This window comes from Micrasema longulum, unplaced genomic scaffold (assembly GCF_059751315.1).
Source record: "Micrasema longulum isolate JH-2025_06_02 unplaced genomic scaffold, ASM5975131v1 h1tg000632l, whole genome shotgun sequence".
NCBI lineage: Eukaryota > Metazoa > Arthropoda > Insecta > Trichoptera > Brachycentridae > Micrasema > Micrasema longulum.
In genome coordinates, this window is record NW_028277828.1 from 532385 (window position 1) to 548686 (window position 16302).

Consider the following 16302-nt stretch of genomic DNA (forward strand, 5'->3'; position numbering starts at 1 on the left):
TCTTCTTTCTTTTTTTACATCAGTCCCTAAGTAGAGCACGTGGAGATCACAGACGCCTCCAGGAAACCATATCGCCAGCTAGCACACTCGCCTCCTCCCAATTCAATCCTACGTCCCTCAGTTCCGCAAAATAAAGACGAAAGGTCATCATCGACGGCAGGTGTGAAGTGTGAAGAATAGGAAACTTGAGTTAAGACTCTCTTGAGGTATCTGCAACATGGTATCTGCAAAACACTCGTGGTAGGAGGCTGCTGCATCCGTTCTCAGGAAGCACATTGGAAATCCTTGATAACATTTTTTTATTTATAATACAAAAACAAAATGTAAGTATGTAGATTGTAGATATAAGGCGCGAGCGATAATAATGTAAATATTGTTTTCTTATTGATTCTGATATTTTTGACACACTTTCACCGATTTCCGATTTTATGGAGAGGATTAATATTATTTGACAAATACTACTTTATATAAACGCTTTATCTTAATTTGATCCATACAATATTAACGGTATTGGGATGGAATCTGAAAACACAGTATGGATTTTATAGGTTTTGCTAACGACGCATGGTTTTCTTTATCAATCTCATTGATAATGGAGTTTTGCAAGATTATACGCCTGGTTTATTAATTCAAACGGTGTTAAAAATTGATTTTAGCGATTTAATAAAAAATATTTTGCATATTTATGTCTAAAACTATAAATTTAACTGTTATCTCATGCATTTTCTAGAACAAGCGTTCATATTTCAAAACTGGTTTTATACACAGCGGTTTTTAAGTGTAGAAAAAAAACAATCTGGGTACGCATAATAATTCATGTCAATACAGGCGCCGTGGCGTAGTCGGTTAGACGACTACCTGTGAAACTGGCATCGAGGGTTCGAATCCCGCCAGTTGCAAGATAAAAATTCAACAAATATATTTTTATTAACATACTACAACAGAGATGAAGAACATTTAAGAGAAGGTAATATAGAAGTCCAGGCATCTACAGGGCTTATGACCTGTCAATGGCTGGTTTAAGTGGCCACTTTACACACTGTGTAACATTCACTATTCTGCCTATATTTGAACATCTATATTCCTTCAATTCTTTCATCTGTCGATGTTTGTGAAGTTAAAGAGCTGAAACCTTTATTTATGCGGGTGAGATTCATCTAAATGAATTATTTCACCTACATACTAGGCAACGCCTGAAAATATTTTTTTTTCAATTTCCCTACTTCTTCGTGGACCAGGTAATTTATCAACAATATTTTGAGTTTGTCCAAACTCCTGTAGACAAGTACTGGATTCAACTCCCTGGGGAGCTGTTTATATATATATATATATATTTTTTTTTTAAATTTAAATCTTAAAGTAGGGCACACATATCATACATATTGTTATGTGTGTTCTAAAAATAACAAAATATTAACATACTACAACAGAGATGAAGAACATTTCAGATAAGGTAATATAGAAGTCTAGGCATCTACAGGGCTTATGACCTGTCAATGGCTGGTTTAAGTGGCCACTTTACACACTGTGTAACATTCACTATTCTGCCTATATTTGAGCATCTATATTCCATTCAATTCTTTCATCTGTCGATGTTTGTGAAGTTAAAGAGCTGAAACCTTTATTTATGCGGGTGAGATTCATCTAATTGAATTATTTCACCTACATACTAGGCAACGCCTGAAAATATTATTTTTTCAATTTCTATACTTCTTCGTGGACCAGGTAATTTATCAACAATATTTTGAGTTTGTCCAAACTCCTGTAGACAAGGACTGGATTCAACTCCCTGGGGAGCTGTTTATATATATATATATTTTTTTTTTTAATTTAAATCTTTAAGTAGGGCACACATATCATACAAATTGTTATGTGTGTTCTAATAATAACATAATATTAACATACTACAACAGAGATGAAGAACATTTAAGATAAGGTAATATAGAAGTCTAGGCATCTACAAGACTTATGACCTGTCAATGGCTGGTTTAAGTGGCCACTTTACACACTGTGTAACATTCACTATTCTGCCTATATTTGAGCATGTATATTCCTTCAATTCTTTCATCTGTTGATGTTTGTGAAGTTAAAGAGCTGAAACCTTTATTTGTGCGGGTGAGATTCATCTAATTGAATTATTTCACCTACATACTAGGCAACGCCTGAAAATATTATATTTAGAAATATATTTTTGTCAACTGGTCTGGTGTTGTGGTGTATTTTATATAACTTCCACCCATATACCCTCTTTCCACCTGCTAACAAGCCTCTAAATAGAGGATTAGCGGGTTATTCCTTTTTTTTTAAAAAACCAAAAAAGGTAAAAAAAAATTTAGTCAATGTATTTCCCAAATACAACATAAAATAATCACTTTGTTTTTTCGACCACACGTGAATTTGTTTCAAATATCAAAAACATTCAAATTAATAGTGAAAATTCTCGATGGAAGTTTATTGAAATTAATTATAGAAATTAAAGACGGGTAATACTTGAATCCGCAAATTTGGAATAGCTAGTGACCGATTTTATCGCTTCCGCGGCATCTTCAAAACTTGTGTATTTGATACAAAATTAAATGCAGGTGTTTATACAAAAACAGTAATGATAAAGAATTTAAAATTATATAATAGTAATAAAATGGTTATATGATAGTTAATGAATTTACTTGAATTATTTGTGTCTGAAGGACCTTTTTACAAAGTGTTACTGGGTAAATAAAATAGTTTAAATAATGTGTTTTTAATGACTTAAATACGCTATATTGTCGTACTCTTTTATTAATTTCTTGATTATCTGATCCCGGTAAACCTAATTATTGTCAATAGGACGTTTAAAAAGTAAAGTATTAAAACATTTTAAGTTGATTTTTTTTTGATACAGCAATTACTACTACTATTACTACCACTACGCCATTTCTCCGTAGGGGTAGACAGAGAGGACGGACCGCCACAGACGTCTATACCGGTATACATTTCTATCAACAACATCAATACCAAAGCTAAAAACAAAGGAATCCGGGAAGCCAACGAAGAACTGCAGCCGGTACCAAGAATGAGAACATCATATATGGTCAATGTTCCCACTTATATTTTGGACCTAAATCCTTTAACTGTTAAAATTTAACAGTCTGCAAAAAAATCATCGGGGCACATCAAAATATGCGAAATTCAAGCAGAAAATAAATTTACTAATGGACAGAAATGCAATGATTGGCAAAATTTGACAATCATTTAATAGAAAAAAAAACGTTCCTTTGAATTAAAAAATAATGTAAAAATAATTCATATTGCACCATAAACTTGACGAATTAGAAATTCTCGAAATTAATAGATTAAAAAATAAATAAACCCGACGTAGAATTACTTAATGAACAGATAGCACACGTGCATCCTCCATTACTTTACCCATTGTAATATATTTTTACTAATGACTTTTTACCATTTGTTTTTCAGAAATCTTAATTTACAAAAATCACACTCACGAAGGATGGGACACTAAAAATACTTAAACTCATTAAAATAGCATTATACCAACTAATTAGTTAACCCGAAAAAAAAATTGACAATGATCCTTAAGATAAAAATAACTTTATTTAATTTACTCTCATATAACTTTGAATTATCTATCCTTATCTCTGTTTTGTATAAATACATTGAACTCCTTAATAAAGATACTAGTCTCGAAGATGTCGCGAAAGCGATGAAACCGGTCACTGGATATTCCAAATTTGTGTATTAAAGTATCACTCATCTTTTATTTATATAATAAATTACAATGAACTTCCATCAAGAATTTTAACTTACAAACTTAAATACCTACACTTAGTTGAGATTTGTAACAATATGTTTGTACTTAAAGTCAATTATTTTTTATATATCTATGTAAAAAGTCTAAAACAATTCATTGTGTAAAATGTATGTTTATATATATATATATGCAACACTAAACAAAATTGTAAAATGTCTTCATAGGCACGGGATTTCCCAGTGAGGAATACATTGTTAATTAAATTATTCAATGCATGCTTGAGAAGTATAAACTAAATAAATGAAGTGAATCAAATGAAAAAAGATTTGAATTGGATGGAAATGGACAAAATACTTTTGTATGAAGTATTAAGGAAACACAGGACTTTTAGTCCCATGGAGTTGGGACTTAATAATGCACAGTAAACTTATGTATGTAAAAAAATTATTAATGCAGAATATATTTATATACAACGTGTTGGATGATCAAATGCCGTAATATTTTATAAATGAAAATGCATTCAATAGAAATGTACATAATAAATTAGAAATTACCTAAAGGAATTAATAATGGTATAGCATTCATGGTAGTTCTTAAGATGTTATGAACGTAATAAAGTATCAGCTCTTTAACTTCACTAAAATCAACAAATGGAAGAATTGAAGAAATATGGATGTTCAAACATAGGCAAAATGGTGAATGTTACACAGTGTGTAAAGTGGCCACTTAAACCAGCTAATGACAGGTCATAAGCTCTGTAAAGGCGGCCTCCGTGGTGTAGCGGTCGAGACGTTTGACCCACACACAAAAGGTTCCGGGTTTGATTCCCGGTGAGAACACAAAAATTTAAAAATGTGATTTTTCTCAAGCCTGGGTGTTCTGTGATGTAATTCACCACTGTGTGTGTTTGTGCCTCTTGGTCTGTTGTGGTGCAAAAATAAATAAATGCCTCGACTTCCATATCGCCTTATTTAAGGTGTTCTCCATCCCTGTTGCAATTTGTAAACGTAATAAACCATAAATAAATATTTATTTATTCACGTTACCTTCATGTAAAAGATTATCAAGATATACTGAATTTGGTGTTCTGTTTTTTTTTTTTTAAGGAATAACCCGCTAAGTCTATTTTTTAAAAGCTTGTCAGCAGGCGGGAAAGAGGGGATATGGAAGGAGGTAATGAATAATTCACCACAACACCCAGACCAATTGAGAAAAAAATCTTTCATGTATTATTTTCTCGCAACTGGCGGGAATCGAACCCGCGACGCCAGTTTCACATTCGACCGTCTAACTAACTGCGCCATGACGCCTGTCAATTAGTGCCAAATGCACCATCGAATGCGAATAGGGGTAAGCGATGATGATCAATAGACATTATCACAAGAAGTGTAGTGTTAGTATAACTAACAGCTTCTTAATTAAACAAACTCCTCACACCGAAAACCTTTCTAATTAAAACACAGATGATAATGTGAGATTTCCCACCATTGTTAAGCCGTTACAAATAATAAGCAACAATACTTAACTTAATAACAATTAAGCTGTCCAGAAATAAGAAGAACGACGTACAAATAAAACAGTTTCGTTATCATAAAATATGTGACAAAGTTCTAATATTTTAGTTAAATGATTAAAATTACAGGAAAACCTCGTACGAGCATTTCGCTGGGATCTCCTCTTGTAACCGCATGACCAGAAATGTGTCAATGACTCTTTAAAAAAACATGTTATAAAAGAGCACTAAAAATACATCAAAATTAATTGCCAGTGTTTTGTATTCTGTTCATGGGTGTGTTTTATTGGGAATTTTCGCAATAAAATATAGTAGAATTTCTACTCAACCTAGCCGGCACAAATCAATAAAATAGGGATATCAAACATTATTTGTATTATTTTATACGAAATAATTAGATCGGTTGCTGTTCTTCGTTTTCATAAGTTGTCATACTTTATTAGATCTCTAAGGTATCTATTTTAAAATTTATATACCAATCATAAAAATAAGCAGTTCACAATAAGGTCCTGGTGCCGACCCTGGTGTGTGGGAGCGAAGTATGGACTTGGAAAAACAGGGACGAAAGTAGGCTGAATGCTGTCGAAATGCAATCTCTCGGGCGACGGTGTGGTAGAACTAGGTACGAAAGATGTGATCCGTTTAACAGATGTAGTGATCCGTACATTATGTAATGCTGAGATAATCATTATAGACAAAATCAAGAAAGGAGCTCTGCGTTGGTTTGGACATGTAGAGCGGATGGACAGCGAAAAAACGGCCAAAAAGATTAACGATGCGAATGTTGATGGATGCAGAATAGAGGAAGACTGATAAAAAAATGGGACGACCAAATCCAGCAAATACTTTAAGATGGACATGTTAAAAGTCTGAACAATCGGCGCGCGTGTATGAAAAGATATGTAAATGTAGAGAAAACGAGATCTGTATGCAAATGAAACGGCGTGATGGTTTGTTTGTTTGTTTGTAAAGTAAAAATTTTGAATTTTCTCAAAAAACTCGAGAGTAAGTTATTTAAAACTGTGACCACATTGCTCCTGGCCTGTTGTGGTTAAAAAAAAGGTGGCCACTTAAACCAGCCGACGACAGGTCATAAGCCCTGAAAATGCGAAGACATCCATATTCCCTTCTCAAGAATATTTTTCCTCTCTGTCGCAACCAATTTAGATCTGAGTAACAGTGATTATTTCTCGTAATTAGCCACATTCATGTTGTTACTTTGCAAGATTGATGGAGCACTCGGAGCAAGTTATTGGCATGTTAATTACCGGTGCATCCTTGCATCTTGTACGGTGTAATTACCTTCCAAGCTGAGCCGCGTGCTATGACAACAGGTGTGATATTATGCTCCATCATAAACGAGAAGGAGAATTAAAAATTGTTTTATATTAAAATTGATTTTCTGTACCCAGGCGGATGAAACGTACAGTTCTCTAAGTGAAATACAATCTGACTCTGAACGGGAGTTTTGACTTGACGGCTGCTCGCAAGCAAAAATTCTGAATAAGGAAATCGAGAGGTGATAAGTCCGTCTCCTTGTGTAGTGGTTGACGCATTCTTTCAACTCTTGGCAAGGAAAACGTGAAGCATTTATTTTAAAGATGTTTGAACTGCAATATTTTATTGTTCCTGAACTGGCCACCTACAGCATACGACTAATCACCTTACTTTTAATGTAACAGATGATCCAAATTCACCGCATTTGGTTCAAAATACAGTGCCCTATGCACCACTGGGTGGGAAAATGGGGATGCCGATTAAAATTTAAATTTATGTAAACGAAGTATAAGAATTAATTGCAATCTCTTGAATTACGTAAGCTCGATTGATGTTCATTCTACAAATTTATTTATTTTATTTATTCATTCAAAAGTACACTCGTTTAAATATTAATGGACTTATTAAGAGTTTTTAGGCTCTGCCCGTGTCAAGTCATAATAATTAACAATAAAAAATACGTAGTGAAATGAATTAGATTAAATTATAATGACATGTGATGCAATAGAATAACAATCCAGGAAAACAGGGTATAAGTAATAAATAAAAAAAATCCAAAGAATACAATGTAAAAATCATAGTCAGATATAAATATTAAAATATAAATTATACAAATTTAGATTCATACATAATAAAATATACAAAATAATAGTATTATTGAAATTAATACATGTTATAACATAATTGAGATATGGTTTCTAGAAACTCACTTTATACTAGAGTAAGAAATGGGAGTAATAAATAATACGCCAAATAAGAGTGAGTACTAAATTAAATCATACAAAAATACATAATGAAAAAACATAAAAACATCAAAATATAAAAAAGCAAATAAAAGTAAAAGTATGGAAGGAAAGCAGATTTGTCAATTTTTGCTAATTGCTAATCTCGAACTTTAAAAAACTTGACAATATCGTCCCTGTCGATGTGCAGCGACCAATTGAAAACAGAGTTTCTTTGGGCAAGCTTTGAGTGAGTGGTAGAGCCAAGATGATTATCCAAATGAAATGCATTATGAAAAAACTTAATCAAAAAACAAGAATTTTAATTATTTGTAGTAGAAATAGGTTTAAAAAGAAATGAGTGTTGAGAATTTGTTTGTAGATTATGCAGATATATGATTAAATTAATTTAACCTCAAGGAATGTAAATAAAAGGTTTGAATTTACTTCCATTTATCTGGCCTAAATACTGGTGGAGGCAGGAGGGGCGAGTGACGTGTTGCGCGCCTTAAAGGTCCATTGGGCACTGCGCGCATAGACAACAAAACATTCTCGTCCCTCACTCATAATATCATATAAGTTTACTCATAAATATTTTAGTGATTCAGTAAAATGCTATTACTTCTTAAAAATTAAACGGTGCTGTTTTCTTCGTAAAAAATAAAAATGATACGTGTAAATAAGCATACAAGTAAACATTTCAAATGGAAATCAATTAACGTTTCTCAATATAGTTTAAGTTAGAAAAAGACTAAAATGAAGTAAAAATTCAGAACATTTAGGTAAGAAATGAGATCGCGTGTAAGGTGCAATTTGTCTGCATTCTCCGGCCCGTACTTCCATGTAATTATTTATTTTATGTGAGATACAGCGCAATCTCATACCATTGTATCTAATAGGCGCAAAAGTAACTTTATAATGAAATAATAAGCATTAGCATTGAAAAGAAGCAATTTTAAATATCGAAAAGTCGCGTGTAAATGGCATATAATCGACAATTATTTAAAAGCGCTTTAGCGTAATACAGCTAAAACTGTGATTTATTTTTTTAATTTTTGTTTATTAAGAAAAACAACAGCAGTACAAAAAAATATACACAAAATCAAAATCAGTTTTCCACATAAATACAATTATAAAAATCTAGTTCAGTTAAATATAATTCATAGAAGTGCATGTGCACGAGTTTTTTTTTGTGTGAGGGTGCGTGTGTAAAAAAGTGGGTGTGGTTTTGATAGGTATGTGAATATGTGTGTGATTGTATATGGGTGTGAGGGTAGGTTTAAGGACAGGGTAAGTGTGTATTTGATATGAGTGAATGGAAACAATTTAAATTTATAATGTAAAAATATATATATTTTTTTATAACGAAACATATTTTTTTTCAAATAAAAGTTTTTTTAATTTTGGTTTTAAAAGTGAGTTGACTGCAGTTAAATAAGTCTATATTATTGAAAAATAAATTATAATTACGCGTCAAGCGAATCAGAGGAGAGCTCTGTGCATAGTTGGTGCGAACTGTGGGTACATGGAAAAGAGATAGATTCGTGTGACGGGTGCGGTAGCCAGGTACGTTAAGGGCCAACTCAGAAACCAAAACAGGACTACCAAGACGTCCATTAAGAATGTCGTGCAAAATCCCCATATCTAATAACAAACGACGATCCTCAAGACTAAGTATATTATGTTTATGACAAGAAGTTTTATAGTTAAGGTCCGTAAATCTGGATCTCCAATTGAGATGTCTCAAAAATGTTTTCTGAATATTTTCAAGCCTTATCTTGTGTATGGAATACTGGGGAAACCACACAGAGGAGGCATATTCAAGGAGACTACGAACGTAAGCGAAATAAATTAATTTGATACTACCAATATCATTAAAAACTTGGCAAGTGCGGATAACAAAACCTAAGTTTCTGTGTGCCCGGTTCACTATATTTTCGATGTGGTTTTCATACGTAAGTTTTTTATCTAGAATCACACCAAGATCACGAACACTTTCAACTCGTTTTATAGCTTAATTACTTAAAAAATATTGATGTGAAATAGGTTTGGAGCTACGTGAAAAAGAAATGAGTAAACATTTTGAGACATTTACATTAATGAATTTTTTTTCATAGTAATCTGTTAATCGGTGAAGATCGTCTTGGAGATTATGGCAGTCACTAGTATCTTTAATATTCAAATATATTTTTTTATCGTCAGCATACATCAAGAAATTTGAATTATGGATGACTGCATATATATCATAAAGGTAAGCATTATAGAGCAAAGGACCTAAGTGTGAACCTTGAGGAACTCCCGATGTAATATCTATAAAATTGGATCGAAAACCTCCGAGTACGACAGCTTGGCTCCTGTTGCTTACGTAGGATGATATCCGTCGATATACGTCACCTCGTATTCCAAGGTTAATTTTTTTTATTTTTTATTTTAGTGATATTAATTATACGTGTATTTTCAGGTTTAACGCCTGAATTGAATAAAAAAATGTGAAGAAAGTACATTCTTCTCATATGCAAAGAATAATGTAAAAGTGAGGACAGCAGAATGTACTTTTCTCTCCTTAAATTTTGTTTCTTAATAGTCAGTAAACTCGCATGATAAGCAAAATTGTGTATTCTGGAGTCATATTCCAATAATTTAATTTCCAAATAAATCTAATTTTTAATACAATACAACTCGGTTTTAAAAACGTAAATATAAAGACAAAAGATACAGACGGCATTTTTAAAAAATGTTTAAAATATTATTATACATCAACAAAAGAGTATTAATAGAATTAGAATTTAAAAAAATAAAATAAAAAAATTCTAACAAAGTTGTTTTCTCAATTGGTCTGGGTGTTGTGGTGTATTATTTATAACTTATTTCCATATCCTTTCTTTCCCACCTGCTGACAAGTCTCTAGAATAGAAGCATAGCGGGTTATTCGTTTAAAATATATACATATATTTATTTTGTTAAATGAATGTGATAATCCGCAGGGGTTTTTTATTGATTTATTTATTTAATACCTGCACATCGGACTGATTATGCCCAACTAAAATATTTTAAAATGTGGTTTCACTGTCCCGTTTTCCGCACACAAAAACAACACCATTTTTTTTATGTATTAGAATTAAATTGAGGACATTAAAAGCAAAGATAGCAACCTGTAGTTTATCAACTTTATTTTTATAAAAATCATGAGTTGAGTTGCAAATGTAGTTATGTATCATACTTCTGATGGTATGAAAATCGTATTAAGCAAACAAAGCAATATCCATCAGCCATTTTGACCGACGACAGGCTTGAGATTTTAATTTTTTAAATGGCAGTGCCATACAAATATTAGGAAAGTTTTTTTGATTCGTGTTTCTATTATAGCTAATTTAATAGTAAGTAAAGTTCAGTGAAAATAACATTTCTAACATAAAGACTCTTTGGCATTAGTGTAGCAGTTTTTACTATTTTTCTCGAAAACACCAAAACGGGAGTTTGCTATCTTTGCTTCCAATACCCTCAATTTTTTGTTGGTACTTTTCCGTTATTCAAACCATATCATTTTTGTATATCGTACGTCCGAAGTCGATAAAACTGGGAGCTTTCGTGGATTTTTGGATGGTCTTAGCTCCCATAAGAAACAATTTATCAAAAAAGCAAAAACGGTTTAGACACGCCAATGGTCTGTTCTATAGTGTGTAAAAAAAATCAGTGCTCTAGTGCCATAATTCAACGAGGAAATACGGACATACGTTTGAATGAAGAAAGGTCAAACCGCGATTACTCTTCCTCTAAAGGTATGTACGAGTATTTTTTTAAATTATACCGGTCGTTTGATGCGTGCCAATCCCAGAGGGGCGGGAAACCATTATTTTTTTAAAAATAATACCTTATGTACAAGGTATTATGTTATCGCATCAGCAGATACCTTTAGTATCAGCCAAAAAGGTTACACCATCATGTCAAGAATTCACAGTATCATAGTGTCGGTAAATAATCGATAAATTCATTGCTTATTCAATTTCCTCAACTGGAATACCGCAATGTTTGATAAATAAATTATGTCAACAATGTTTTGAATGTGTCCAAATGTTTGTAGACAGGCTGAAGACTTCCATACTCCCTTCTAAAATCCCTCTCCGCTGTAATAAATTTAGAGTAAATTATAAATTCAAAAACGTTTACGTTTTTAAGTGAAAATTATTTCCGTAAGTTCATTGTAAATTATTATCTTTATAAATAATTCCTCTGTACGTGTGATGTCACCGTACTCCTCCTAAACGGCTAAACCGATTTACGTGCGGTTTTCAGAGAAATATACATAGATCTTCGCGCTGTGCATGTTCGTAAAAAATAAGTTAGGAGCAAAAACGTTTTATTCATCGATCTACCAAGGTTGCATTCGAAGAGAATGCATTTGCAAAAAAATTTACTTTTTTTGTGTTTAAAAAAAGTTTGTTTTTGAATGTTTACAAACAGCATTTGTTTTTTGTGGATCTCAATCAGATTCTTTCCTTAAATTCCTTATAATTTGTACCCATTTGTTTCTTTTAATAGCATTTTAAAAATAATATTTTACGTTCCTACATTTACCGAAACACTCAACTTTAAAAGATCCAATAACAAAAATAACCGTGCTAGAAAATGGGAATCAAATTGTGGTAGTACAGGGTTTGCACTTCGAATCTCGGACTCCCTCAATCTGTAAGACCGCGACCCTGTAAGACTTACCCTGGGCATAAAAAGATTAGTAATTGTAATAACAAACCCACATATTTTTGTATGAAAGTAATAAAAATATACAGATATTAAATATTAACATTTAATGAGAGTTGAGAAGAATATAATTCACCGTCCCCAGTTTTAAAATAAGAAATAATTCAATAAAAATAAACATGTATTTAAGTATTTAAATTCACATACACTATTTATATAAAGTCATACCTATAATTGCGTACAAATATGAAAGGTTTTTTATTACAAAACCACTTCAAGCGATCAAATTAAACGAATCATGATTTGAGACATTAAAATTGAGACCGGAAACGTTCATTAATAAAAGGAAACGTGTATTTTAACTTTCAACATAATTAAGGATAACCGATTGTTAATTTTAATACCGCAGTCCAAAAATATATAAAGGCTAATGTTGTTCGACGGTCTAACCTTTTGAGTAACCAATTAAGTATCTTTACGATAAAACACCTTTGCAGTAAGTTCTTATGTTAAAATTTAAATTTACCATTTTATGTAAGCAGCGCTATATCAAGTCCACCTTGCATTGTTTAGTACGTTGAACTACCACACATTGGGTTTAAGGTTCGATTACCAACAAGTTTGATACGAAATATTTAATATAAATGTATTTTATCCAAAACACTTCAAAAATTAACGTAATTTCCAACGGAAATAAATCCATAGCATGCGACAAGTAAAATAAATTGTTTTACTTAACCCTCCTTCCCCGGTGATGTGTAGCTAGTACACATTGCGTCTAATAACTATAATATCTTTATAAATATAGTAAATATTAGGTTTAGATTTTCAGTATTCCTCCATTACACATTTACGTATCGACTGAAATAATTTGCTATTAAATAATAAGTACTTATTAGACACAAAAAAACATTTTATCTGAAATCGGGGATAAATTACAAATATCATCAAAAGTATACTCACAGTATACCAATAACACCTGGCGTTACACGTCCACTACATGTCCAGTCACGTAGTCCAGTAGAAGCTACTTAGTAGCTCTCGGGAAGTTGGCGCGGGTGCACGTCTCGTCCGAGTCGTTAGCGATACCCAATGGCTTTTTTCATGTTTTCAGCAATTAGACTTAAAATATTATTATCTTTGAATTAAATTATGGTTAATTAAAACCATTCCCTATAAATATTATATTTTTCCCTTTTAAAATCTCTTATTTTTTTAATGTGTAGTGACTACACAGCACCGTAACGCGCGGGTGTTTTTAGGACAGTAAGGGAAAGGTTAAATTAAAAATTTCAATTAAATTTATTTATCTATAGAATCACTTTGTAAAACGCCCTTAAGTATTATATTACGTAAATTGCGCTGTATGATTTATCTTTAATAATAATAATACGTAGTTATAAATTATTTAAAAATCATTTAATGTAAGAACAAACAAAAATAAAAAATAAACCTAGAGGTACTTCATTATTCAAAATCGAAATGTCACTATCTGAATATTTGAATTTTCGAATTTTTAACACCCTCTTCTCGCTGTAGCATAGTTTAGAGAGAAGTCTGGATGAAGACCTAGAAGATATTGTAAAAGTTATAAGTCATAAGGACTTATCACATGAGGTAATATCATACATGGTAAAAATAGTAAAGGTGATTGTTGAAATAAATAAAAATAGGACAGAAAATGCCGAACGCTCTCGAAGTGGAACGGAAGATCTGCCTATGCATGTCAATAGTCCGGCTTCTCTTGTATGAGTTTCCACCACCAGATCCTCACACTATAGTAAAAAAAAAATAGAAGAAACATGCCTTTTGCAGTTAATATAAGCCTTGCACATAATAAGCAAGGCAAAAAATATGTAACTCCTTGATTAAAAAAAAAAAAAAGTTTAGAGTTTTACTAAAATTATTTTTTATTAAAATTAAAACGGTTCCATTATGACCACAATATTTTTATTCAACCATTTATTTACTCGAATCAAAAGGTTTGAGTAGGCAGGAAGAAATCACTCTGAGGTAATATATCCGCCCTTATAATATGTATGTATACAAATAAAGTTTTTAAATGAATGCATAAAATAAATACAATTACAGTGAAAACATTGACGTTACGAGAATTCAGTTTGTAGTAACGCTTTATATTTATAAATTATCAATAATATTTTTAACTACCCGAATTTTCGCAGATTGCAGACATGAATTGGAACAGTTTGTTTTATGTTATATGAAATTGCGTTTATCAAATTATTTAAATACATTGTTATTAGTGTTAGGCACGTAAGTTTATCATTTTAAAATAACATAAATAGCTATATGTTTACTTGTTTTTTTAATGACTCAACGATTACCTACACCCTGAGTCGTACCTATTATGTATTTATAATATGAGTTTTTTATCGCCCGTCGATAACACAGGCCAACAAAATGAAAAAGAATGGGGCTGGAAATCCAACAACTGATTTTGAATGTTTTTAATGTGCTGATTTCAAAAAAACCACCAGATTTTTTCTATCAGCTCTACTTTTTGAGATACTGGTTAATTGATGTTAGTTCTGATATAAGCCAAAAATAAAGAAATAAATATATCTTTAACGGCCAAAATATAAATTCCTTAACCAAAATTAGAATCTAATTAGCCAAATAAACACCTGGCAATATAACTGAATCAACCTTTTTATACTAGATTAACCGGCACTGCTCAATCCTATGCTCTAAATTACTAATTTATTATTGGAATTGCATATGACCCTCTCGTCCCACACCTGCTTCATCCCCGCTAATTTTAAAGTCAGAAACATTTAACAGGAACAATTAAGTATATTATTAAGTTTTCGCAAGCGAAGTTGTGCCAATATTTTGTGTAAATTTTCGTCGTTTTATAGTATAGTATCAAAAAAATTAACTAAAACAATGACATTCACAAGTAGACGTAGCTGTGTAAATCATCCTGATGTTTTTTGTTATATATGTGGCAAATACACTTTAAAAATAACATGAACATAAAAATAAACACCGAAACTCTTAAAGAACTAGAACATGTGACTTACCTAGGACTCACAATGGACAGACAATTAAAATGGACAAAACACATAGACGGACTCACTTAAGTAATGGCATCACTAAATTAAAGATTTTATACCAAGAGAGGAAAAAATTATGATGTACGAAGCCTATGTCAAAAGTAAATTGAGTTACATGATCGCCTTCTGGGGTTACAAGACAACAGACAGACATAACAAGAATACAAAGACAACAAAATAAAATTCTTAAACTAACATACAACCTACCCTACCTGACCTCTACGACTGAACTGTACAAAAAAACACACCAGTTTGACATAAACTACTTCACTAAAATTGAGACCTTAAAAATTGTGCACAAAATAACACTGGGAAACATACAGGACGACGACATAATATTAGTCAAAAATGCTGACATACACAAATATAACACCAGACAACAACAACACTATCATATTGAAAAAGCAAAAACAAACACAGGACAGTCAAAAATACTACACAATGGACTTAAACACTACAACGACTTACCTTACTACTTGAAAACTTTTACTGGAGACAAATTTAAAATCAATCTGAAAAAGCACATGATGACTGAACTAACTAGACTAGACGAGACATAAAATGACTAGACAATATAAAATTTCGAATGTAACCCTTACGGGTTTTTTAAAATTGTAAATAAATTAAATAAAATAAGAAATTTAAAAAAGAAAACTGAAAAACTATTTCTGACTTTGTAAAAAGATCTTTTCTTGCCTTTTTTGACATTCATTTGGGAGATCGGGATAAATCTTCCCCACATTTCGTATGTAAAACGTGTGTTGAACATTTGCGACAGAGGACAGTTGTAAAGAGGAAATGCCTTAAGTTTGGTGTACTAATGGTTTACAGAGAACCGCGAAACCAAAATGACGATTGCTATTTTGTCTCGTTAATATTAAAGGCATGAATAGAAACAATATACACAAATGGACTTTTGTTGGAGCCTTCGGCGAAACTACCCTACTAAATTCTATGCTAGAAAGTCATATAAAAGGACAATTTTAAGTGATAAATGATTAATGTAAGTAAATTATGTAATAAATACTCAAATACATGTGTTTCTGT

At 31.8% G+C, this 16302-nt stretch overlaps 1 protein-coding gene across 2 annotated transcripts in view; it reads right to left on the reverse strand.

Annotated features, from left to right (window-relative positions):
• The window catches only part of Ntan1 (N-terminal amidohydrolase 1), a 292280-nt gene that overhangs the window by 192325 nt on the left and 83653 nt on the right, over positions 1–16302 (reverse strand). The window lies entirely within an intron of this gene.